The sequence below is a fragment of the Balaenoptera musculus genome, chromosome 7 (genome assembly GCF_009873245.2).
Source record: "Balaenoptera musculus isolate JJ_BM4_2016_0621 chromosome 7, mBalMus1.pri.v3, whole genome shotgun sequence".
Lineage (NCBI taxonomy): Eukaryota > Metazoa > Chordata > Mammalia > Artiodactyla > Balaenopteridae > Balaenoptera > Balaenoptera musculus.
In genome coordinates, this window is record NC_045791.1 from 28,365,745 (window position 1) to 28,391,334 (window position 25,590).

Sequence of the window (25,590 nt, forward strand, 5' to 3'; positions counted from 1 at the left end):
TCTTTGACCACTTCCTAGGATGTCTGGGAATTGTAGTCAAGTGTATATTGTATAATAGAAAAAGTGCTAGACCTGGAGTTCTTGAAAATTAGCTTTGTGGTCTTGATTAAGCCACTTAACGTCTCTGACTCTCAGATGTTGATATTTCAAATAGGGAGAATAATCTTTGGTCTGTTCTCCTCACAGATTCATAATGTTTATTAAAATCAACAATGTACTATATACATATGAAGGTGCTTTGGTAATCAAGCCTGATCTAATTGTAAAATGGTATGGCAATATTTAAAGTAAAGTAGAATTTTTTTCACAATACTGACATTGAGGAACAGGATTAATATTACCTTGAGTTTCAATTTTTTGCAACATAGGGAGTGTAATACTGTTGATAAAACGGCAAAATCTCTGCAGGAATCAATGAAATTCTAGAATATATCAGGGCAAACTAAGCAACAACTTTCCAACGTTGTTCTCACTTTTCACTAACACATTTTTCTTAGTTGCACAATCTCCAAATATAACCAAGCGGGAACCAAGTAGTTTATTCAAGTTTTCTGGAGTGTCCTCTACACTCTCTTCGTCTTGACCTTCTCTGATAATATCACCCTCAGTTTATGACTCTAATAACATAGCATCACATCATAATCCTAATGTTTTCTCTTTTCGACAACTGGGAAATTTTAATAGAAAGCAACAAACATACTTGGGGTGGGTAGTAGAAAAAAGGGCTTTGTCTCTACATGTGACTGAAGCAATTCATGGAAACTGACCTACAAAGCAACCTACAATATCTGCTTTTGTTATAAAGTTCAAAATAAAACATGGGTCCACAGTGATTCCATAGATGTTAGCCACCAATGCTGGGAACTAATTCACTCACCACTAACTCACTTATCACTAACTTATGTAAGTTCTCATCTTGAAACTTGTCATGGTTGAGACAGAAATATTTCTAGGATCAAAACTGAAAGCAGGTAGATGCCGTGGTTATGTAGCTAAGAATATTAAATCTGTCTGAATTGAATACATGTTGAGGTTACTGAGATTTGGTTCATTGAACAACTGGGTGAAATACATATCATAGTTCAGATATGACTGCACACTTGGAATTTCTTTTAGCAACTGAATAGGTGCCATGTATGTGTGTACATGTGTGTGTGTGTTTGTGGGAGAGCTACTCAGCATGGTTAGTGTAAGACTCATGTGTCACTTCTTTTCTTGAATACCAAGAACTGGTGGTCTAACTGGAGTGGTATCAGATAAATTGGCGGCAACAAAGGAGAATGATATAGAAGGTAAAAGAAAGCTGAGTGGAGGACTAGGTTGAGTCCTGTTTCCTGGATAAACTTAGGTTAGTCAAAAGCATTCCAGAATATCTGTTTGCTAATACCCAACTTGGGCAGGTGTGAGTCATTCTTTTAAACATTATTTAATGCCAAGACTAACTATTCTTGAGGTCACCAACTTTCCTGAGCCATGGAAACCCACGGTGGTATATGTGAATGGTTTAAATTGGTGGTTCTCAAATTCTAGCTTGCATCAGAATCATCTGGAGAATCGTTAAAGCACAGATTCCAAGATTTTCATTCAGAAGTTTGGGGGCAGAGCCTGAGAATTTGCATTTTTAACATGCTCCCAGGTAATGCAGATACTGCTGGCTGGGGCAAGCATACTTTGCGTGATCCACTGGAGCCACCCTATTTCCATGCATGTGCTTTGTAATTGTCCAGTCAAATGACATATTCAAATCACTATGAGTGAGCTCCCTCCTCACCCCTCCCCTCCCCCTCCCAAATAATAAATGTGTGTGCAGTCAAGTAGAGCTCTTGAAAGTGATCAGTGGAGAATCATGGAAATTAAGTCCATGCCCAGAGGGGCTGCTCTTTATTTGATAAATTAGCTGGTTTATGTTAAAACAAGCCGCATTCTAGGGCCTGTGGCAGAGACTGTGAACCACAAGGTCCTTTAATGAGAAAAATGATGATAACTCACCACCAGATGCTTATCGTCACTTTTCAGTATATTATGTGGAATAAGGTGGACTCAGAGAAGGAGTTAAGAAGGATCCTGAGCTCAGAGTGGAAGGCCCCGATGCCACGCAGCTGCATTTTCCTTCTCATTCTGCAGCACACTCCAGAACTTTTCATTCATCTTTTCATTCAACTTTTCATTCAATCATTTACTCATCCACTTACATATCAAGCAGTTATTGAGTACCTACTATTGATACATGCCAGGAATTGGCCCAGATGTAGGGATTACAACTGGTAACAAGATAGACATAATTCCTGCTTTTGTGGGACTAACCTCTTAGTGTGGGTGGGAGGAAGGGGGAGAGAGAGATAGAGTGAAAGAGAGAGAGAGAGAGACAGAAAGAGAGACAGAGGGGAAGAGAGGGAGGAGGGGGGCAGGAAGAGAGACAGAACATAGGCAAATAAAGAATAATTCAGAAAAATATCACATAGCAGTAAGTAAAACACAGAGAAATAAAACAGTGATTTGATATTAAGTGACGGGTTACAGAGTGGCTATTTTGGATTGGATGGTCAAGAAGGTCATTCTGAGATGACATTTAAGCTGTGAGTTGAATGACAAGAAAAAGCCAGGTATTTTCTGAAAGATCAAGGGCTAAGAGTCTTCCAAGCAAGGGAGCAGCTAGTGCAAAAGTCTCAAGGTGGGAGTGAGCTTGGCAAGTTTAAGGAATGGAAGATCAGTGTAGCTGGAGCATCATGGACCAGAGAGTGAGAGATACCAAATGATAGGCAGGGGCTATTTGAGAGTCATTGATGTGATTTAGTCATAGGTGTGATGGAAAAAGACATTGGCTGTTGGTAATATGGTGTGACTGGCATAAGGATGCAGTGGACAGAACATCCTACAGGACAGGGGAAAAGCAGAAGCAGGAGACTAGTTGGGAATCCATGATAGTACTATAGGGGAAAGATGATGGAGGCACTGACCAGGTGTTGTGAGTTGGTAAGTCATCCGATTCTGAAGAAGTGTGGTCAATTAAGTGTTGCTGACTTTTTGGATATGTGTGTGGGGATGTGCATTAGGGAAACAAGAACTGTCTCCAAGGTCCTTGCTATTCAATAACATGATTCGAGGACTAGCAGCATCCCATCATTTGGAACTTGTTATAAATGCAGAATCATAGGCTATGACTCAGACCTGCTGAATTAGAAGACCCCTCAGGTGACTCATACACACATTAAAGCTTGAGAAGCCTTGTGTTAGGTTATTGTCTTGATCTCCAGGGAGAATAGTGCTATTTACTGGGATGGAGAACCCTGAGGCAGGAGTCAGTTGGGGTGAGGGAAGGGAATCAAAATTTCTCTTTGTGTGAATTTTGAAACATTTATATGACATACAAGTGGAGACCTCAAGTAACAGTTGGTTACACGTGTCTGGATTTCTTTGGAATGGTCAGGGCTAGAGATAAAGATGTGGGATATGTTGGTATTTGCATGGTGCTCACTATCCAATGAATGAATGAACGAGCTAACTAGTGAGAAGGTGTAGACAGAGGAGAAATCCAGGAATGAGCTGGGCACTCTAAAGTTTAGAAGTCTATTAAGAGGAAGGGTTAGCAACGGAGACTGAACAGAGGAAAGCCATGAGAGCATGATGTCATGGAAGCCCGGAGAAGAAAATATTTCAAGAAAAAGAGAGCAGTCAACTGCACTGAATGGTGCTGAGAGGCTGAGTAAGAGAACCAGGAAAAGAGCATTGGGTTTGGCAACATGGATGTCAGTGATGACTTTGGCCAAAGGAGTGTTAAAATGGTGGGAATGGATATCTTTTGAAGTACACAGAGGAGAGAATTTGAGATAAGTGAGTAGAGATGGTGCTTACAGATGACTATTTAAAGTATCTGGGAAGTAATATAGTTTTGTTTACTTCATTGGTGCTCTGAAACCAGTGATCACTCTTGGTATCTCCTGCCATAGCTGAACTCCTAACGTGTCCTTCCAGATATGTAGAGTAGAAAGTATAAAAAATCCTGGTCGTTGACTTCAAGCAACTCATAATCTAGTGAGAGATAGATGCACACAAGTAATTCAATGCTCTGATAACTTTATATTAGAATTATTAGGATTTATGGGCTGGGAAGAGAGTTAATATTTTTGCTTGCATTCTGCTAGGCACATTGCAGATATTATCTTATTTAATCCTCACTATATTCCTTTGAGGTTATCCCAGTTTTACTGATGGGGAGATAAAAATTCAAAGAGGCTCGGGACTTGTTTTTGTGTAACTAGTCAATGGTGAGGCTAAAATTTGAAACTCAGGTCTGCTGACCCCAGGGCTATAATCTTTGCAATGACATGTTACTTTTCACAGTGGAAAAAGAGAATAAATAAAAATTATGCTTAGCAAAACTGTGAGTGGTCTTTTACAAATTGGAATACAAGGATTCCTTACTGTATTAATACAGTAGAGTTGCATCTTATGCAGTGTTTAGGGGTAAAATTCCAAATGGTGAAAATTATCCTAAAAAAATTTCATTATATCACTCACATGTGCCTGGGAAATGCTCACATTATGAGAGCCATTTAGGAATTGAGGTCAGCTGAAGAAATGTCAGACTTACGTTTCTCTTCTCACTCAGGGAAATACAATCATTGAGGAGGCTCGCCTGTAATACTATTATTATTATTGGCTGTGTACATATGGCTTCATTAACATCAGTTAAATTCACATATTAGGCAAATCTAATGAGTTAGTGTTAACTGAAAATTTACTATGTATGGTCAGTGTACTAGAAACATTTCATGCATTTTCTTTTTTAAAAATTTAATTTAATTTAATTTTTAAAATTTTTATTGAAGTATAGTTGAGTTACAATGTTGTGTTACTTTCTGCTGTACAGCAAAGTGAATCCATTATACATATTCATATATCCACTCTTTTCTAGATTCTTTTCCCATATAGGCCATTACAGAGTATTGAGTAGAGTTCCCTGTGCTATACAATAGGTCCTTATTAGTTACCTATTTTATATATAGTAGGGTGTATATGTCGATCCCAATCTCCCATTTATCCCTCCCCCCGCATCCCCCCTGGTAACCATAAGATTGTTTTCTATATTTTTAACTCTATTTCTGTTCTGTAAATCAGTTCATTTGTACCATTTTTTAAGATTCCACATATAAGTGATATCATGCAATATTTGTCCTTCTCTGTCTGACTTAACTTCACTAAGTATGACAATCTCTAGGTCCATCCATATTGCTGCAAATGGTATTATTTTGTTCTTTTTTTATGGCTGAGTAATATTCCATTGTGTTTATGTACCACATCTTCTTTATCCATTCCTCTGTTGATGGACACATTTAGGTTGCTTCTATGTCCTGGCTATTGTAAATAATGCTGCAGTGAACATTGGGGTGCATGTATCTTTTCAAATTATGGTTTTCTCCAGGTATATGCCCAGGAGTGGGATTGCTCTATTCTTAGTTTTTTTGAGGAACCTCCATACTATTCTCCATAGTGGCTGTACCAATTTACATTCCCACCAACAGTGCAAGAGGGTTCCCTTTTCTCCATACCCTCTCCAGCACTTATTGTTTGTAGATTTTTTTGATGATTGCCATTCTGACTGTTGTGAGTTGATACCTCATTGTAGTTTTTATTTGTATTTCTCTAATAATTAGTGACGTTGAACATCTTTTCATGTGCTTTTTGGCCATCTCTATGTCTTCTTTGTAGAAATGTCTACTTAGGTCTTTTGCCCATTTTTTGATTGGGTTGTTTGTTTTTCTGTTATCGAGCTGCATGAGCTGTTTGTATATTTTGGAGATTAATCCCTTGTCGGATGCTTCATTTGCAAATATTTTCTCCCCTTCTGTGGGTCATGCATTTTCTTTTCTTTTTCTTTTTTTTTTTTTAACATCTTTATTGGAGTATAATTGCTTTACAATGGTGTGTTAGTTTCTTCTGTATAATAAAGTGAATCAGCTATACATATACATATATCCCCAAATCCCCTCCCTCTTGCGTCTCCCTCCCATCCTCCCTATCCTACCCCTCTAGGTGGTCACAAAGCACCGAGCTGATCTCCCTGTGCTATGCGGCTGCTTCCCACTAGCTATGTATTTTACATTTGGTAGTGTATCTATGTCCAGGTCATGCATTTTCTTATTCAGATTTTAATCCACACACTAACCCTGTGAGGTAGGTATTTTTATCTCTTTTTTTGCTGATGGGAAGACTGATTTTCCTAAGATCACAGAGCTAGCAAGTTGGAGAATTGCCTTCCTAACTCCAAATGACTCCAATATGAGTGTGCCTTCCCCTGTGCACATGGTCTTCCTGGCTTGCAGTCTTCTGTACCAGCCAAACAGATCCTTAGTTAGTTAACTCACAGGGCTCCTTAACCGTGTGACCTGCTCATTCCTCCCCAGCAGTAGCTTCCCCCTTTATCTCCACCACATACTTTCACTCCTTTCTTAGTAAAGGCTCCCTTTCCTTCTTAAGCCACTGCTGAAGCTCATTAGTATCTATGGATCAGCTAGGGAATTTGTATTACAGAGTCTGTAAGGAGGAAACAAACTCCTCCTGAAGTCAGAGAGCGTTTAGAACCATGTGACCTGATTTAATGTAAACACAATAACCACATTCTTGATAAAGATTAGTTCTTTGTCTTTCAGAGTTGTCAGAGCAACTGTTTTAAAAGTTTAGATGTTTGCAAGTACCATCTAAAAGACTCAATAAAAATACTGCTCAGTTCAATTCAGATATAACTTAATACTTTCATTAACATAAGCCACCCTTTAAAGATTATTCGCAACTTTTGTTTTTCCAGTCCTCTTCCACGGCTCTCTGGATAGTGCCCTATTTCTGTAGCCAGCTAATGGGCATTTGCCACTCTCCCTTGCCTGATTGGATAATGCAAACCTGAATTTTAGGGGTTTACCTAAGGGATTTTTCTCCAGCCCTCTTTGACTCTCTCCTGGCTTTGAATGTTAATTCTCTACCTCTGGAAATTGCCCTGAGCATTGTGAACAACTACTGTCTTCCAAGTCTCTTTCTTGATGGAAAAGAGAAGTCTGTGATGTGACTTAATTCACTTCTTTCAAGATCAAAGTGTAAGACAAAAGGGAATCAAAGGTGAGGAGTGAAATCAGAGCCTGGTGGACAGTCTGGAGTGACTTTTCCATCTTCATATTTTAACTCTCTTATATTTGAAGCTGGAAAAAGGCAGTGATGGCAATTATATATGGTTGTCCACCTGGTGAGGCTTGGCTTGGAACAATTCTGAGGCCTTGTATTAGACTAGATGGGCTAGGTAATGTTGTAGCGACAAACAATGCCAAAACCTTAATGGTTAACAAAAACAGTATTATTTTCAGTCATTCAAACCTTCTGCTGGTTCAGGTATCTCTACAGGTGTTCTCCATGTGGGGACCAAGCATTCCAGGCTGATCCATCTCATGGCACTTTTCTTAACATAGGGCTTCGGGGTTTGTCTAAGCAGAGAAAGAGAGCATTGGGAATTGTGCATTGGCTCTTGAGTACTTCCTCCCCAACGTGACTTTTCTGTCTCAATCTATTGGCCAAAATTAGTCATAGTTCCACCCAAATGCAAAAGGGGCCGAGAAACATAGCCTTCTATGTGACTAGGAAGGGTTGGAAAACCAAGGTGGGCACTAGCAATGTCCATTACAGACACCTTTGGATGATGTTTCTCCCAGCCTCATGTTCTTAGACATTCAGGTGCTGGGGTATATGAGGTATGGCCTAAGGTGTAAGGGTATGTAGGCAGAGGGGAAAAATTTTGTCTTGAAGACAACACCAATGTCTTTGTCCACAGCCTGAATGATGAAGTTCCAAAAATTTTCTTGTATGCCATCTTGGCACAAAGACTTAAAGAAAAACAGACTAATCCCCTTATAGCCATGAGTAAATAAATACACTTTTACGAGATATTTTACAAGGTAACCAAGGACTTTGAATTGAAGGCCTAGATCTGGATCCCCTTAGGTAAATAAGGCAACTGTGGATTTTTATATTTTTAATTCTGCTTTTTCCAGGGTTTGTTGTAGGAATTAAAAATGAAAATCGAGTCCAGGCAGCAATAATGAATCAGAAAGGGGATGAAGAAAGCTTGGGTACAGACTCAGTGGATAAACTATAGAGCTGTGAGCCTTCTCTGAGGGGCAGGAATGGAATCTTTCATTTAACACATCTTCTTAGTTTGTTATCCTGGGAGCAAGTTTGATACCAGTTTCTAATTATGGGAATAGTGATCAGGCCCCAATGCCTTACGAACATCGTATGTATGTGTGTACAGTCTCACCTCTAAAATTTCAAGGTAATAGAAAGTAATCTAATTATGTGGATAATTAAAAACAACCAAAGTGCAAGTTTAAAACTTGTACTTTTATGACTGCAAAGCAGGCTATCAAAATGACAGGGTGTCTGGATGGGATCGTTGCACGCACTCAGATTAAATGAGTGCATTAGTTGATTGTTTCTGGTATGAAGATAAGCAGAGAAAAGTATAATAATGTTGGCATTTAAGTGGACCTAATTAGGCTTCAAGTTTAACACTCCATTAAGATGAATGGGAAAGGGTCACCCCTTGTTCAAGCTGTGGTATTGTCTTAGTGTGTCTGGATCTTGCCTCTGAAGACAACAGTCTGTCAGCATACGTTCTCACAGTCACCCCTGTAAAGCAGACTGGAAACTTAATTCTTCTAAAATTAAATCTCAGGTTCTGGAGGCCACAGTAAAATCCACAGGGAGATCTTAAATCTTCAAGTTCTACGGCTGTATTAGTCATAAACAACAACGATAGCAATGATAATTCTTTCAGTTATCTATAGGAACACTCAAGTGCAGACTTCAGTGTTTCCTGAATACAAACTGGTGAAACTAACAACCTCCAGTTTACCACTGAAGGACCCTGTCCATGGGAAGGGTGAGTGACTTGGATAAAGTTACAGAGCATATCACCGGTAAAGCCAGAAATAATATGGAGGGACTGTTCAGTTTTTGTTGCAGTAGTCTGTCATCCATCAGGGAAGGGGAGTAAGGAACAATGATCTTACCTACTAAACTGAGGGTACATGCATTTGAAAGAAAACCTAAGAATCTAAGGGCAGCACAGCCCAGTAGACATGTTTATACGGAGATGACCGGGGAAATTCTGCCATCCTGCCATATGGAAATAGTGTGTAAGTAGGAGAAAAGTTTAGTCATGCCAATGCCTAAGGTGTATGGATGTGGTCTGAAAGTTATGACACTTGGGAACCACATTCACAGTTGTCACCCAAAGAGCCACAGGGTCACTGTATGCCTTTTAGTGATTGGATTCAAAACTAGGTGTCTGGAGATTGCATAAGGAGAAGCCACATATGGCTTGAATTGAGTAGTTGGGTAAATGGTTGGCATAATTTTCCGATTCTTTGGAAAGTAGTATGGCTACATCTCCAAGCACAATCTCAGGACTGGTAACTTGTAATTCTGGTTATGCTATAGGCTTGCTGCATGTCATTGGACAAATAATTTTCTCTTGCTAAGTTTCAGTTGTTTATTTTTTGAAATTAGTAAGATGAAATTTGGCCTGCTTATCCAAATTCTAGGTTTTGTAGCTGTGTTATTCACTAAGATTTCAGAAAGGAAGTTCTGCTGTGCAGCTGGTGCCTAGATAGAACCGTTATGTCCAACTTTTTTCTAAATGTGAAATTATTGTAAATTTTGGAACTGTTTAAATGGGTTCAATTATAATAAAATAATGGCAGTATTTTTTATTAAAAATAAGCCATCTATAGAATCATTGATCTTAGCATTTAGGAGTTGGATGGAAAGAAGTATAGTTCTCTGAGGCAACTTCTTTCAACATGATGGGATCCATTATTTCAGATCCCTGACTCATGAAGAGTTGAGAATGGGACATTGTTTCCCAGTGCTGGTCATGTTGGGTTACTAGTTCTTCTCACTCCTTCTTGAAATATTCTATACCAATTGATACTAATCTTGACTCTGAGAATACAATGTCTATTCCATCTGCTATCTGATAGCTTTCGGATATCTGAAGCAAGTGATCAGGCTAATCCCTTGATTTTCTCTTTTTTATTCATTATAAGGCATACAGAAGTTTTCATAAACTTCGTTGCTTCAGAAATGTCCCTCAAGCTTTAATATTTCATGAGGATTCAACTTAGCTTATAAATGTTCTATGTTATGTTATTATATTTGATTATTCTCACTCATTGAGAACCAACAAATTAGTATTTGGAATGTATTCTTTTTCACAATATATTTAATTAAAATTTTTTTTGTTTTAGGGAAATCTAATTATTTTGGGTTTATCCTAATTAATTTAAACAATTGTTTACTTGTAGCTTGCTTTGCTCCAGAATTAGTCATTTAATGCCATTTCCAATAATGCATTGATAAGATAAAAAACATGGAAATCGCAAAAAATAAAATGTAGAAAAATAAAGAACTGGGTAGAGTTCACTATATAAAATACACTTACAAGGTTATTATATACTTATTTGTGGTGAGTCCAAATTTGATTTTGAACTTGCTAACAGCCAATTCAAAGAGAGAAATAAGACCAGTTACGAGACTAATAACATCTAAAATGTCAAAAAGACAATTGGAAAAAAACTCAACAATTTCTCATACTGAGTCCTGGGAACATTATCTCCTGAGTTCTTATAGCGAAGACTCTCTATAACGAAGTAAGAATATCTCCAACAGCATTTTTATAGTGAATTCCACAACAGATTTCATAGGGTTTTTCCATGATAAAGTGATAAAATTTCCAAGTGCAAGTGCCTGGTACTTAGTAAGAGCTTGTAATGGGTGAATTGTGTCCCTCCAAAATATGTTGAAGTCCTAACCCCCCATACCTCTGAGGGTTACTTTATCCGGAAATATGGTCTTTACAAATATAATCAGGATACAGTGAAGTCCTACTGAATTAGGGTGGGCCCAATCCAATATGACTGGTGTCTATAAAAAGAGGAGAAGAGTCACAGACACAGAGGGAAAACGGCCATGTGAAGACAGAAGGAGAGATTGGAGTTGTGCTGCCACATGCCAAGGAATCCTGTGGCTATCAGGAGCTGGAAGAGACAATGAAGGATCCCGCTTTAGAGGTTTCAGAGGGAATGCAGCCCTGCCAACATCCTGATTTTGGATTTCTAACCTGCAGAACTGAGAGAATGAGTTTCTGTTTTAAGCGACTCAATTTGTGACCCTTTGTTATGTAGATAGCTCTAGGAAACTAATATGGTACTCAGTAAATATTTACTGAATCTATGGATAAGTTTTATGGAACAGTTGACTGATGGGAAAGGGCTACTCAGAAATTTAGAGACACTGCTGTGATCAGCTAAGAAAAAAAAAATTGGCACAATTCCACCAGATATATTTATATCCATTTCTATTTTTACTAAAGTTAGAATTACTGCATAGAAGATGTATTTATTGGGGGGTTTATAATTAATAATCCATTATCAGGAGGTTTAATGTGTAGATTTGACCACTACCATGAGCCTTTTTATTTCCTATGACATACAACTCTTCTTAGAGCTTTGTGCAGTATCCAGCCTATAGTAGGTATTCGAAAAATGTATATAGGAATAAGATATATAGTAAATTCTATTATTACTTGATAAATAATGAGGGTAGAGGAGGGTCCTGTCCCCAAATGCCATTATTTTAAAGGGGACGTATGACACATATATTTTAATTAGCTATGTCACATGAATCCTGTTATCTCCCCTTGTGAATTTTACTAAGCAGGGGTGTTCCTGCTTCTTTTTCATTAGTCCTTTTCTCAAAACACATGCCCGTGACTTCAATCCCTATCATCTCCAACTATCTTCAAGAAATCAAATAAATCAATGACTCCCTAAACATTGAGAAGAAAAGAAAATGAAAAATGATCCAAGAGGAAAAACAATGCCCTGATTCTGGCTGGAACACAGTCTTCCAAAGTTGTTGCAAGACCAGTTTCAGTCTCTTGAGTACTGGCTTACCCTCCTACTCTCTCCTTAAGGCAGTCAAATGTTGTGATAGGATAAAGGTAGAGAGACTAAATGGGTCATAAGCCCGCCACAACTTATGAAAGCTCACCAAACACGATGAATAGCACGCATGATGAGCTAGTTTAGAAAAAAAAATCCATTTTCTTTTCAATAACCTAATATTTTATTTGAAATGGAAAAACTTTGGAGAATCATTGAACACCTATGAATTATGATAACCTTCAACTTACACAACGGAGATGAAGTTGCTCAAGTTTTAAATACAAGAGGCATCATTCGGGACCTGAAAAGAAGAAGAAAAAAACCCAAACAAACAAATTAGAACAAAAACAAAAACAAAAAAGAAACCCAAAAACGTGGTGGGCAATCTCTAGCGGACCTGTGGAAATATGGAGCAATTGAATGCTCACGTGTTTGCAAAAAGTTCTGTTCTATTCATCCTTCCTAGGTTCATCCCACCGGCAGGCATTTCCACCCCTGTGAGGAATATAATGGAGCACAATCTCAAAGCTGATCTGCCTGTAACATTCACAGGTTCTCTCTCCCCCCAAATTTGAGCTGAGGCACTTTTCCTTTCTAAAGAGCAGCATCTGGCCTCTTCGTGCGCTCATTTGCATGCCAATACTGGATTGCTCTCCCAGCGCACAGCTATTTAATAGTGGTGCTGGTGTCCGAGCTCTGGGAACAAACGAAATGGTTTGGGTGTGCTTTTGTGTGCAGTGCGGGTCGTTGCTACAGTGTGCTTATTAAGAATAGTACACATTCATTATAACAAGATTGCTCTTTTGCTCAGGGGCCATCACGGCACATTCTGTAAATGAATTAACAGTAGCATGCATTTGTGTATTATGGGCCCAGAAGATGCATTTGTTTATTAAATAAATCTGCAACACAGAAAGTATAGTTGAAAAAAAAAATCTAGAAAATAATCAGCGTGCGCATGTACAGTAGCTATTTGTTTGTGTTTTTTTTTTTTTTTGAAACCTCAACATCTTGGCGAGTTTTCCTCCTTTGTTTCTTTTAAATAACCAGAGATCACAGGCCACACTATAGACTAACAGCCTGCAAATATTGATGTAAAAAAAAAGGAAACCAAATTTAAGTTACAGAAGCACAAAACATTTCCAGGAGTGGTATTGTAAATAATCATGTACCTTTAAAATGATTAATATTATGGTTCTTTTGCTTTTCTTTAAATTCTTTCGTTATTCTTAAAATCGTTTGCCTCTAAAAATCACTATTTTTATTTTTGGCTAAAATTTAGCACGCATCGCATATATAATTTTCCCCATTGAACTTTGATGTCTTTTGAAATACAGACTCTGCTTTTGGGGCATTCAGCTAATATTGATCCATTTATTTTCAACCTTTTAGCTCAGGTATAGCTAGTATAATATATTAATAAACATGAATCAGTCTGTTAGATTTTATTCCTGTTAACTAATGATTTTTTAAAAGCCCAGTGGCAGTTCACAATTATACCGAGAACTCAGATTATGTTTTAGATGTGACTATTCTGTATTTCTCTCTGCTTATATTATGTATCTTGCTGTCTTTAATATGTAATCTGATATGTTGTACACTTGAAGTATAATGGAAAGAAAATGGAAATATTTAAAAATATGAAATGCTAAAAGTGTCTAAAGCCACAGCATGGATAGTATGAAATTTATTAAAATGAACTGAGGGAAAAAGGGAAGAAGAAACAGTCATATTCCCAAATTTTTGAAATTCTTATGTTATTCAAAAGATGAATGTCTTTTAAAAAGAAATTGGTTTCATATTTGATTTCTTGAAACTTTTCTATAAAATCCAGGGGTACTAAGTGAAATTTGCCAGAATATTTTAAAAGGGAAAGCCTGGTAGAATGAGTGGATTAGGACTTCATAGATTTTGGGCTTAGCTAAACATCTATGACACTATTACATATACCCAGCTAATTACTACATCTGCAAATAAAAAATGTGTTTTGTAAGAAACATATTTCTTACAAAATATGGACTTCTAAAAGATATTCCATATGCAGCAAAAATACATAGCTGATTGAAGCAGGATAACACTTTTCGCCCACATGGAATCTTAAATACTTAGCATTTTGTCCTTAAAGAAGTAATATTCTGCTCTGCTGTACATTGGGGGGAGAACTCAACCATTGTAACAATTGATTTGATAATTATGTAAGGGAGAAGAAAATATTTGAAACCTAGTTTCTTTTCTTTCATCTTTTTTTTTTTTTTTTTGGTGAAAAGCTCTATTTTCCAGAGCATTTTATTTATTCCGCTGCAGCTTTTAGAGAGGCCAGCCAATCAGAAAGTCTGTAAGGGCCCAGGCCCAGACTCAGCGCTGAGCTCCAAATGCGATTCCAGTCCTGACAGGGGGATTATAGGAAACAGATGACTTACGCTTCTAATTTGTGGCCTTAAATTGCAAACAGAATTTCAGGAGTCGAGCAGAGTAATAAATGGCAATAGAAAAAGCCACACACAGCCAGATCAGTATGTGGTGGTTGTAGGTTAAACTAAATGGGAAGAGACAGGTTATGATGGTTCAGTGTATTACAGAGAAGAAAGTCTTAAATTACCAGTGCTGAGAGGTATTGCTCCACGGCAGACAGCATTGCATTGTGCAGTCCACAGATATCCCAAGCAGAACAATAAAAAAGCAGGTTTAACATAGAACCTGTTGCTGGAGGAATCATTTTTTTTCCCCCTCTTTTAGAAATGGAAGCGGTGTTTTATGTTTGTTTTGACCTCTGCTGTATACTTGGCCCCATAACATCTGTTTTCTACCATTGCCGTTTTTCACACCAAATTAAATGTCGAGGAGTCAGATAAAATAAGTTCAAAATATGTCCAAATTATTTTTGTGGACTTCCAACAAATGTCTCAGTAACTCTTTTCACACGGAACGATACCATTTAAATGCCAACGTAGAAAATTATTTTCCTTTCAACATTTTAAGAGCTAAAGAAAGGGATGTGTACTTAAACTTGGGAAATATTGCATTGGCCTTTTTGGTAACTTGTATGACTGTTTCAGACTTGCTTTAAGGCTATTCCATCGTATAAAGTTATGTGCATTTGTTGGATAAAAACAGGAAAATTGTTTAACAACGACATATAATAAAACTATTATTCAGCGCTGCTTGAAACCATAAATACCAGTTAGAAGCAAAAGGGATCCACTTTTTATCATGTGGAAACCAGTAGGTATCTGTTTTCCTTTTTTCTTTCTGTGTGTCTTTGTGTGTGCCTGTGTGTAAGAGTAAGAATTAAGATGAGAATGACGTGAATTTCCACTGTCATAAGAAATCTGGCTGTCGTAAGTCTGTGACGTGAAAATTTAAAAATGGCATTGCATTTGCAACTTCTAATCCAATAAATATATTGATGGAAGTAAACTATCTTTCTTGGAAAAGAATAACACCTTCTTTAAGATCCAACTTATCTCTGTGTCAGAGATTGGCAACTAATTCATGATAAAGATTGATTAAAAAATAATTACCCCATCCTATATTATTTATTGCCAATATATCAAAGTAACACATTTCTTTCCCTAGTGAATGATAGAAACAAGGCTTACTTTAGTCCACAATGCTGTGCTTGAAGTGAGGCCAAGTAAAATCCAAAGTTTTTCTTCCACTTTCCTTATGAACAAGAAATCTGTCACTCTAAAATTCAGATATTTTAACTGCTATGTTAACTTTAAACTTGAACGTTTTGTTTTATATGCTGAATAAAAACTGTTATCTTGCGAGTAACCTGGGGAAAAACAAACTATTTTTGTTGTACTATTAAGCAAGTCGGTTGATAATCATTGAAGATGACTAACTAAATAGATTTTGATTAATCACTTGCAGAAACTGTGCTTGTTAGAACCACTTTGTATTCTGTGTCATGGTAATATCAATGTAGGTTATAGCTATTTCTTTGTAGATGATGTGTTTTTTGTTTTTAAATCACCTGGCAAAAAGAGAAAACAAACCTTAGTTGAAAGCTTTTGTCTCTAAGAGAAAACTCTTTTCATGCCTGTCCTTTTTTTTTTTTTTTTTTTTTTTTTAAGAAATGCTCAATTATTATTTGTGTCATAGTGGGAAAACTGGGTCTCTATAGGGCCTGAACCTTTTCAAACAGGAGATAGCTTTTGTTTTTGTACCTCATCAACACCGATCCCCTAATTAAATCTGATATTTCTGGCTAAAGCAAAACGATTTGTAATACTTCTTTGGAGTTTACTTAATTAGTTTCAGTGTCTTTTGTGTGGTAAATGTGGTGATATTTTATAAAACAGAGCTGAAAAAGGAGGAGGCAAAATGCAGTCTTGCAAAGGATGGGAAAGATGGGAGGTGAGAGGGAGGGCAGACCAGTATGACCAAACCATGAAAGCAAGGTGTAGTTCCAGCGCAAAGGCTTGCAGGCTGGAGTCATTCATTAGTTGAAATCATCAAGCAGATCTGACCTGGAAAAAGGCTTCCTGTCAAATGTAGGCCTGGGCATCTGTCAGGGCCTCAGATTCTACACCTTGATCAGCCCAAGACACTGACACCATTTTCTTTAACAAACACCAACAGCCTTTTTTCTCCTTCATTTTAACATCTCTCAGGGGTTGGATTCCCTTTCTTCTCCCGCTCTGTAGAGAGTAAAGGGAGCTTGTTAACTTGCTTAGATATTTTGACTGTCGGGGCTCTTTGTCCACTTGCCTGTGGTAACAGTGTCAAAGCATAACTTGGTGTAATTGCTATATTTGCAGTCAGAAGAGTGTTCCGTATTTATGTTCAAGCTGCTGAATAAAAAGGAAGTGTCGTTTTGGAAAATCCTGTAAATTATCCTCAAAGTTCAGGCAAAATATAATGTGTGGTGTACCTGGTATGTCTTGTTTTCATTGCCAAGATACAGAAGGGGAAAATAATGGGGCTTTAACTATGTCAGTTAAATTCCTGTGTTCCTTATGCTCAGATTGGAGAACAATAAAATAAAATTAAACTTAAAAATGAAAGCAGAAGAACTGGGCTCTATAATTTAAAAAGTAACTGGAAAGCATTATAATTTTTAATTATCCGTTGTGTCACAATTTATACACAGTATGGATTAGAAATGACAATTTGTGATGGACCTTCATTTAATAAAGACGTGCATAATTTACAGACATTAGCAGTTCCCATTCTGCAAGTGGAAATTAGGATTGTAATGGGACTTTATCCTATTGATAGGTAATAATAGATGGCAATCTAAAAACCAGATTTACTATAAGATGAACTTTTAAAGAGATATAGTTGTATTCGCTCTGTATTTTGTATGTTTTCAAAGAGTCATTATGGTAGGAAAAACTGCAAAATGGGATTTGTGGGTTTTTTCCCCTTAATATATAACAATGTGAAATTTGAGGCAAAGAGTGATGAGTGACAGAAAACTATGGATATCCCTCTGGCCTTTTCCACACAAGATGCGTGTGTGTACATCTTCAAGGATGATCCTTCCAGAATGAGTGCCAGCTGAACATTACGTAACACCGGGAGGCCCAGGGCTGCCAATGCTGACATTCCTTAGTCTGAGAAGAATCATCCTTCTAGTTAAGTAGACCCTCCCTGTGTCTCACTAACTGTACAAAACTGCATGCTGCTGGCAGATAATGGCTTGTAATTAGTGTGGCAGGCAGGTAATGACTTGAAATCACCTTCCAATTGTTTGAGTGTTTGCTCTGTTTCAAAACCCTGGGTGAGTAGGAAAGTCATGGGGGACTATAAGGATGCAAACAGAGAAAAAGGGGAAGAACGTAACCAGGGAATCTCTTTCTGAATAAAATTTCTCCCCAGTTGTTGCTTATTTTACCCTTAGGTCCTCCCGGAGAGGCTCTAGAAAGGCATTGAGAATTGGCAGGTTACTTTACCTGCCTGCTACTCCTGCTGGGAGAGATGGTGCCCGTTGAGAAAGTCATTGCTGTTTTGGAATCAAACCAGCCTGCTTAGTTGCAGCCTCTGCACTAGAAAATTGGGATGGAGAGAGGAATGGCAGCTCAGCTCGTTAGAAAAGAAGCATGAATTACTGAAAGCCAGATTTTGCTTCCCTGTTACAACCTACTTCTCTCTCTTTCATGAGCTTTCCCCAAATTCATGGAGAGCTTTTGCTGTTGAAGCAAGAAAAGCTGAGCCAGGAGCCTGTGCAAAATCGAGACTAGACCACTTCTCTAAGGATCCCGCAAAACATTTAGACCAGTGCTTAAGGCATAAAAATGCATACAAGCTCCAAGAGAGTAACAACTGAACATACCGAGAGGTGGGCTGGACAGTATGTGGCCATAGCCAATTGCTAGAATTTGGGTCCAGGGTGGCCAGATTTCCTAAATTCTTGAGAGAAGCCAGAAATCTGGAATTTTGTGGAAAAATACCCCATTTTTAAAGCATTGAAACTAATTTAAAAGATTTAAACCTTTGTGTGAGTGAAACAAAACCAGTGGCCTGATTTCAGGCCACAAGCAGCTAGTTGATGATTTCTGTTTTAAATTAATTCTTCTTGGTGCCTTTTCTTTTTGTCATCTTGTTAGAAAAAAAAAAAAAACCCAAAAAACAAGGGCAGACTCAAACATGCAACAAGTGTTACTTGGCTTTTACAATTTTCTTGTGATCGTTACATGCAAACGCTTGGAAAAGAACTTCTTAGGAAATGGCCCACACAATGTCTGCCTGGCTTTGAGCTTTCCCTGCGCTTTGAGGGCTCCTTTGGGCCAAACGTGTGGGGCTCTTTCAAACTTACTTTTAGATGAGCCTCTCTGAGCCCTGACTGAATGGTTCTAATAAGTCATTATTAAGGAGAATCCCCTGACTTCTCTCAGGCAGCAGTCCCACAGGCTCCAAAGAACACAGTTTAGGAGGTGGTAAGGCCTGGATTTCATTTGATCTGGTCTCTGCCTACTCACCACTACCTCAACCCTAAATAAGCCACCTATCAACTCAGTCTCCATTTCCTAGCTGGTATGGTCAGGGTTAGAGAAAAATGCTTAAATTATGCCTTTTATTAATCCTTTATATAACGTAGATGAGTAGATTATTGTCATGGGACTCAATAGCCAGATACGTACTTTACACTGGTTAAGATCCAACTCATAAATACCCTTTATATTTACTTGAATTCAAACCCTCTATACTTTTCCAGAATATTTAAAGAAAACTAGTAAATGTTCTTGATAAAGTTCACTTTCAGTTTAAATAGTATCATATAAAATCATATTGTGACATCTAGAACACATATGTAATTATACGATAAGCTTTTAAAAAGTTGGAAATCTGATTAGAGTAAAATAAGTCTAGCTTTTCAATGTAATATCTGAAGGGAGAACTTGCTCTGATTTTGGGGCTTGGCCTACTGGGCAAAATGATGAGAGTGATTTTGTTTTAAGCCAGGTTATTATACATTTAAATGTGAGTACGAATCATCTAGCAGATCAAGGTTAATAGAGACTAGTCATACAAAGAGAAAATTTATTAGGTTTGTGTCAGGGTGACAGCAGTAATGGGTCTGGTCACTCTGAATATGAAAGACTATAGACGAAAAAGAACTTGCATAGGTGTCTTGTAGTCCAAGTACCAGGTTTTATAGGTGGCCTCAATACAGTCTTAAAAATCATCATGTCCATATTTCAGATTTCTTTTCTACATGCCCTTACTGTACTTTTATAAGAGAGGTTTCTAGCTATATAGTATCAAACTGAAAAATTACCTGCTTCTTTGTTAGGTGGGGTTTTTGCGGGGCAGAGAGGTAACATAAGTAGTAAAAACTTTATTCTCAAACTGAAAAAGGAAATTGAAACTACATGAAAGCAAAAATGTCACTGGCCTAACTTGTCCTTTTCCAAAATGGTTTTTTTCAATATAGTTGACTAAACAATTTGTGGACACCTTTATCCTCTTTCTACTTGCAATCGATTTTGTATATAGGTTGTCTTTAAAATGAAAATATTAAAATCAGTCTCACATTCAGCTGTTTGGTTCCAGTTTTTAGATTCTGCTTGTTCAGTTGCATAGTAATTAAGATATGCGTCTTAATTTCTTGGAAGTTCTTTGAAGATTCTTTTTTCAAGGTAAAAATTAATCCGGCACCTAAATTGTTTGAAGATCCAGTTTAATTTAGAAAGGACAAAACCAAAACATAGGTATAGAGAACTATAAATATATCTGAATATATAAGTTGAATTACATGGGCTAAAGATTGGAGAAGTTATGTTTTTTAATATACCATTATTATTTTTGAAACATCTGACTGTAACAGAAAGGACTTAATAATATACTATGGTTTTTGCATAGTCTGATGGCTACAGATACTGAGATATTACTCATCTTCCTCATCTGTTTGCTATTATGCACGTTCATCTCAGTATTAAATAGAACATTAAGTGATAGATTTAGTTTTCCATAAATTAGGACTAGAATTTAACTAGAATTTAACCAGGGAAATCCAAACACACGTTATGAACAACTAAGTATAAAAATCGCGATACTTTGGTGGTTTATCAGCATGAAAATGAAAAGCTAGCTTATCATAACCATGTACAACCATCAGTTCTGTGTTCCATTAGGAAAAAATCCCCTTGAGGTCAGATAAATTATTTTGCTAAATAAACAGAATTTTCTATTTTAATTTGTGAAAACTTAAAAACTAGAGGAATTGATATCATGCTTTCAAAAGAAAAATTTAACTCATTTACACGCAGGTTTTTATGAATCCTTATCAGAATTTGTGCATTTTTTCCAATTAAATTATTTTCTTTTAAAAAGCTAGCTTCAGTGGGGGTTGGGTGGGAGGAAGTGGGTGGAGGGAGAGGGTACCTCAAGAGGCATGAACATAAATTGTCTCAATTTCTAAGAAAGGTGGGTCTGACAATCACTTAAGACAATATAGTTGATACGGCTATCAGGCCGAACTCTTTTCAAAAGAATGTTTTTATAGAATATCATTGTGACACTTTGCTCAGATGGATGTCTTTAGCAGTATTTGATTAATGTAACGTAATAAAAGAGATGCACACCAAAGTGTCTGTACATGTCTTGTTAAGTATGTTTGATTCATTATATGTGGTTCTCAGTTCTTTCCTCTTTCCGCAGTTCATTTTTTATCATTTCAATAATATATCTATAAATATGAAAAAGTTGGCACTTTCAAAGTCTTTGACATATATGGCTATTAATTCATAACTCTAAAAAATTGTATCTTTCAACGTGTCATTTTAAAGCTTGTAGAGTTTATTACAGTAAGTAACCTGTGTTAGAAATTAGATTTTGAACTTCAGCAAGAAGATAAATAAGCTCATGAACAGAAAAGTTAAAGACACCTAGACATAGTTCTGAGATAGAATCACATGAAAAGATCAGTGATTAAAGATATAATTTTAAACTCCCTAAAGATAGCGTTGAGGTTTATATTGGTTACTAGTTTCCAACTTATTTTGTCCTCCAACTCCAAATATCAAATACTGAACAGGCTTGTAATTAACAAAGCTATTTGAATTCAGTTTCACGATCATCTTTGTTGCAGTGAGTTAATGGGTTAAACTTTGTAGTTCATATATCAATGACACAGATGGTTTAAAGCGAAGATATTCTGAAGGCAAAATAATAGTCGTACTTATTTATATATACATTCTCGGTGTTACTATTTTAATGAGAGTAAGCCCTATAAGGTAAATGCTATTTTACTTCCATTTTACTGATGAGGAAATGAGGTGGGGGTAATAACATGCCCAAGATCGCACATACGCTAAGGGGCAGAGCTGAGCCTGGAACTCAGAACTTGGAAGTCTGGCTCCAGAGCCTTTGACCTCCTATAGGGAAAGCTAAACTCGGAATGTTTTCGCCTTGGTGCCTTTGGTCCTGCTTCACATCCTCTACTGCATAAGTAACAGCTTGGCCCCCTCCTTCCCCATGTTCCTTTCGTGGGTTCAGTTAAAAAAATAATGGCCAAACATTAGGATAGCAAGTCTGAAGTGTTCCACGTAATGAGCTCTGACTCACGGATGATTTGGGAGTTTAGGGTGCCATGTGTGAATAAGCTTGTGGCAGGGACTGAGGGTGAGGTCTGAGGACATGGTTTATGTTGGAGCCTCACCGTATTCTGGTGACTCATGTACACTAAACAGCAGAGTCATGAACATTTACACACACCCAATATCAGGTTTACTCTGAGTCTGTTCTCCCACAGCCGTTTACAGCCCTCTCTACAAAGCACAGGACTTCTTTGGGCCTTTTCCCTGAAGGAATGAAGAGGAATTAAAGGACAGACGGCCCCAAGGTCCTGAAAGTCCCTTCCTGGGGAGATCGGTCCTCCTCTGGGCTCTACAAGACACTCAGATGGTACTCCTGCTGCGTGCAAGGAGTGGGTTTGGGGTCAGTTAGACAGAGGCCTAGCTCTTGGCAATGTCTTTACCACATCTGAGACCTTGGGCAGTTCACTTATTATTCTTGGGTATGATTTTCTTGGAAATCTATAAAACTTATAGAATGGGATAGGAGCATTTTTATGCATTTGTAAGAAATTAGCACAGAAGAAATTTTATTATTTTCAGCTGTCACTTAGGCAATTGCTTCAGCTCAGGGATGACCGATGCCAGAGCATCGATTAAGGATGTTAATTTTATTCATCTTTGTATCTGTTTAGTGTCAAGTGAGAGGAAGAGAGGGTTTAAAATGTGCCCTGGTAATTTTTTTCACACGAGGCTTTTCGAAACTAGAAACAAAGTCAAGGAATCTATGCAAGGATTAAAAGAGAGTTAAGAGAAAAGAAGCATTCGATATTGTAGGCTCAAAGCACACATGGCATCTTCCAGGCCAGGAGAAGGCATGGTCCACTCTACACTGCTCACAGAGTGATCTATTTGGGGCTCAGAAGGACCTTCAAGCCTCTGAGCTCTTCTGCTCTAGCAGGGACCTGCCGTTGTTTATTATCAATGCCATCACTCCAGGCCAGGAAGAAGAGGTGGCCTTAAGGGAGTCAACTAGGTTGCTGAGGATTGTACGTTTTGGGGACACATTGGCTAAAATGAATCATGAAATTATAGTTCTGAGTGATCCTCTGTTCTTGGATGTACAGAATTGGAGAGGAAAGCTGTGTTTGTCAATTTAGGGTGCTCAGATCTGGCACTTCTCTTCAGTATGTGTTTTGGGCAGGTCCCATCACTGTTCAGAGCCTAACTTACTGCCTCCTGGAAATGAGGGGCTTGGACCCAAAGATCTCTAAGACCCCATTTGAGCTTGCATGCCATTGACTCTGGACTTTTCTATATAAACACTAAGTAAATGTACAGTAACCATCGAGAAAGGCTGTGTCCTTGCTGATAACTGTAAACGTCCATGATGTCAAAATGCAGGATGGTAAAAAAGTGAAGTTGAAAAATGAGGAAGAGGTGTGACAGGGTGTAATCTAAATATTTTTGAAGGGTGTGCACTTTTTAGGCTGCCTAAGGTCGGGTCTGAAAAATGTATGTCTTCTCCTAGCATATTTCAGAGTTGGCTGAACTACATTTTAGTTGAGAACTATCTCATCCAGAAAGAGAGAGGATGATAATTAAAGCAAAAGTAGCCCCACAGCTCAGATGACCCCTTTCTCTGGTGGAGGAAATCTTTGGATGGTTGTTTTTCTACTGAGCCTTTAAAAGAGAGCTCTTGACTTACAAAAGGAGCTAAGAGCCCTTGTAGAAGTAGGCAGAGAGGAACAAGGGAAAGAGAAATGACTTTTCTTAAAGTTTTAAAACTTATTATTAAATTCATAAATTAGATCAAATTTATTATTGAATTTTATATAAGTCTCAAACATATATAAAAATATAGTGAAGAGTATAATGAATCTCCATGTTCCTATCGACTCAACAATCAATTTATGGCCAATCTTGTGTCATCTATCTCTTTACTTAATCTTGTTTTAATAAGATTGTTTCGAAGCAAATCCTTAAGTAATTTCATTCGTATTTCCAAATATACCTCTAAAAGTTAAGGACTCTTTTTATTAAAAAGGCAATTGCAGTATTATTAACACACCTAAAATTTTAACCAAAAGTTCCTGAATATTATTCCATATCAAGTCAGGGTTCAGATATCTCCAATGTCTCATATATTTTTTTTTTAACAATTTATTTGAATGTGGATCCTAATAAGGTCCACAGATAGCTATTGGTGAATATGTCTCTTAAATGTCTTTTAATCTACAGGTTCCCTTCATTCATTCTTTTTTTCCCCTTAACATCTATTTGGTGAAGAAACTGGGACACTTTTCCTGTGAATTTTTTGATTTTAATGGTTAAATTTCTGTGATATCGTTTGACATGTTTCTCAGTTTCTTCTATTTCCTGTAAATTGGTACTTTAAGGCATGATTAGATTCACTTTTTTTTTTTTTTTGGGCAACTTTACTTCATAGATGTGTAGTATATTCTTATTAGGAGGCAAACAATGTCTCATTGCCTCCCTTTTCGTGATATTAGTAGCCATTATTGATTATTGCCTGGATCTCTTAATTTATTGTAGGTGGCAATATGTTAATTCTATTAATATAATTCCTTTAAACCCAGTAGCTTAAAATATTTCTATTAAGAGAAACTTCCCCTATTTGATTACTCTGAGGAATTATAGTTCATAATTATTTGTATGTGAGACTCAGGATAAATAATGGATTTAACCCTTTACATACTAGATTTCAGCTTATTTTCTAGCATTGTTCAAAGGTGACCAATGAGAGCTATGTGTGTGTGTTTTTTAAAATTAATTAATTATTTATTTTTGCCTGCGTTGGGTCTTCGTTGCTGTGTGCGGGCTTTCTCTAGTTGTGGCGAGCGGGGGCTACTCTTAGTTGCGGTGCACGGGCTTCTCATTGCCGTGGCTTCTCGTGTTGCGGAGCACCGTCTCTAGGCGCGTGGGCTTCAGTCGTTGTGGCTCGCGGGCTCAGTAGTTGTGGCTCGAGGGCTCTAGAGCAGTAGTTGTGGTGCACGGGCTTAGTTGCTCGTGGCATGTGGGATGTTCCTGGACCAGGGATCGAACCCGCGTCCCCTACATTGGCAGGTGGATTCTTAACCACTGCACCAGCAGGGAAGGCCCTATGTGTGTGTTTTAAAATTATATTACTTTGAATCCATAGATTTAAAACTATTTGAATCATAAACTTTTAAGTCATATGGATGTAGGTTTAAATCCTGGCTCTGCCCTATTACACCAGAGAAAAATCTTTCTTCTTTTCTTCCCCTGGTTAAATGCTACCACTTTGGCTCTCTTCTGCAGTTAGACTTTAACTTTCCTAACAAGGTTAAAAGCTCCCCAATGCACAATTACACACTCATTTGCGTGGATGTTTGTTTAGTGCCAGATTTCTTAATGGACTGTAAGCTTCATGTGGGTAGGGAACATGTTTTATCTTAACTAAGCATCATATTCCTTTCATATGCACAATGCCTTGCAAATTGAGTTTGCCTGTGAATATTTGTTTACTGAATGCTGAAAAACGTGGCAAATTGATCTCCCTGAGCTTCAGTTTTCTCACCTATAAAATAGGGGTAATAACACTGATGCTATGAAGTTATTTTGAAGATTAAATGAGGCAGGGGGTGCAAGAC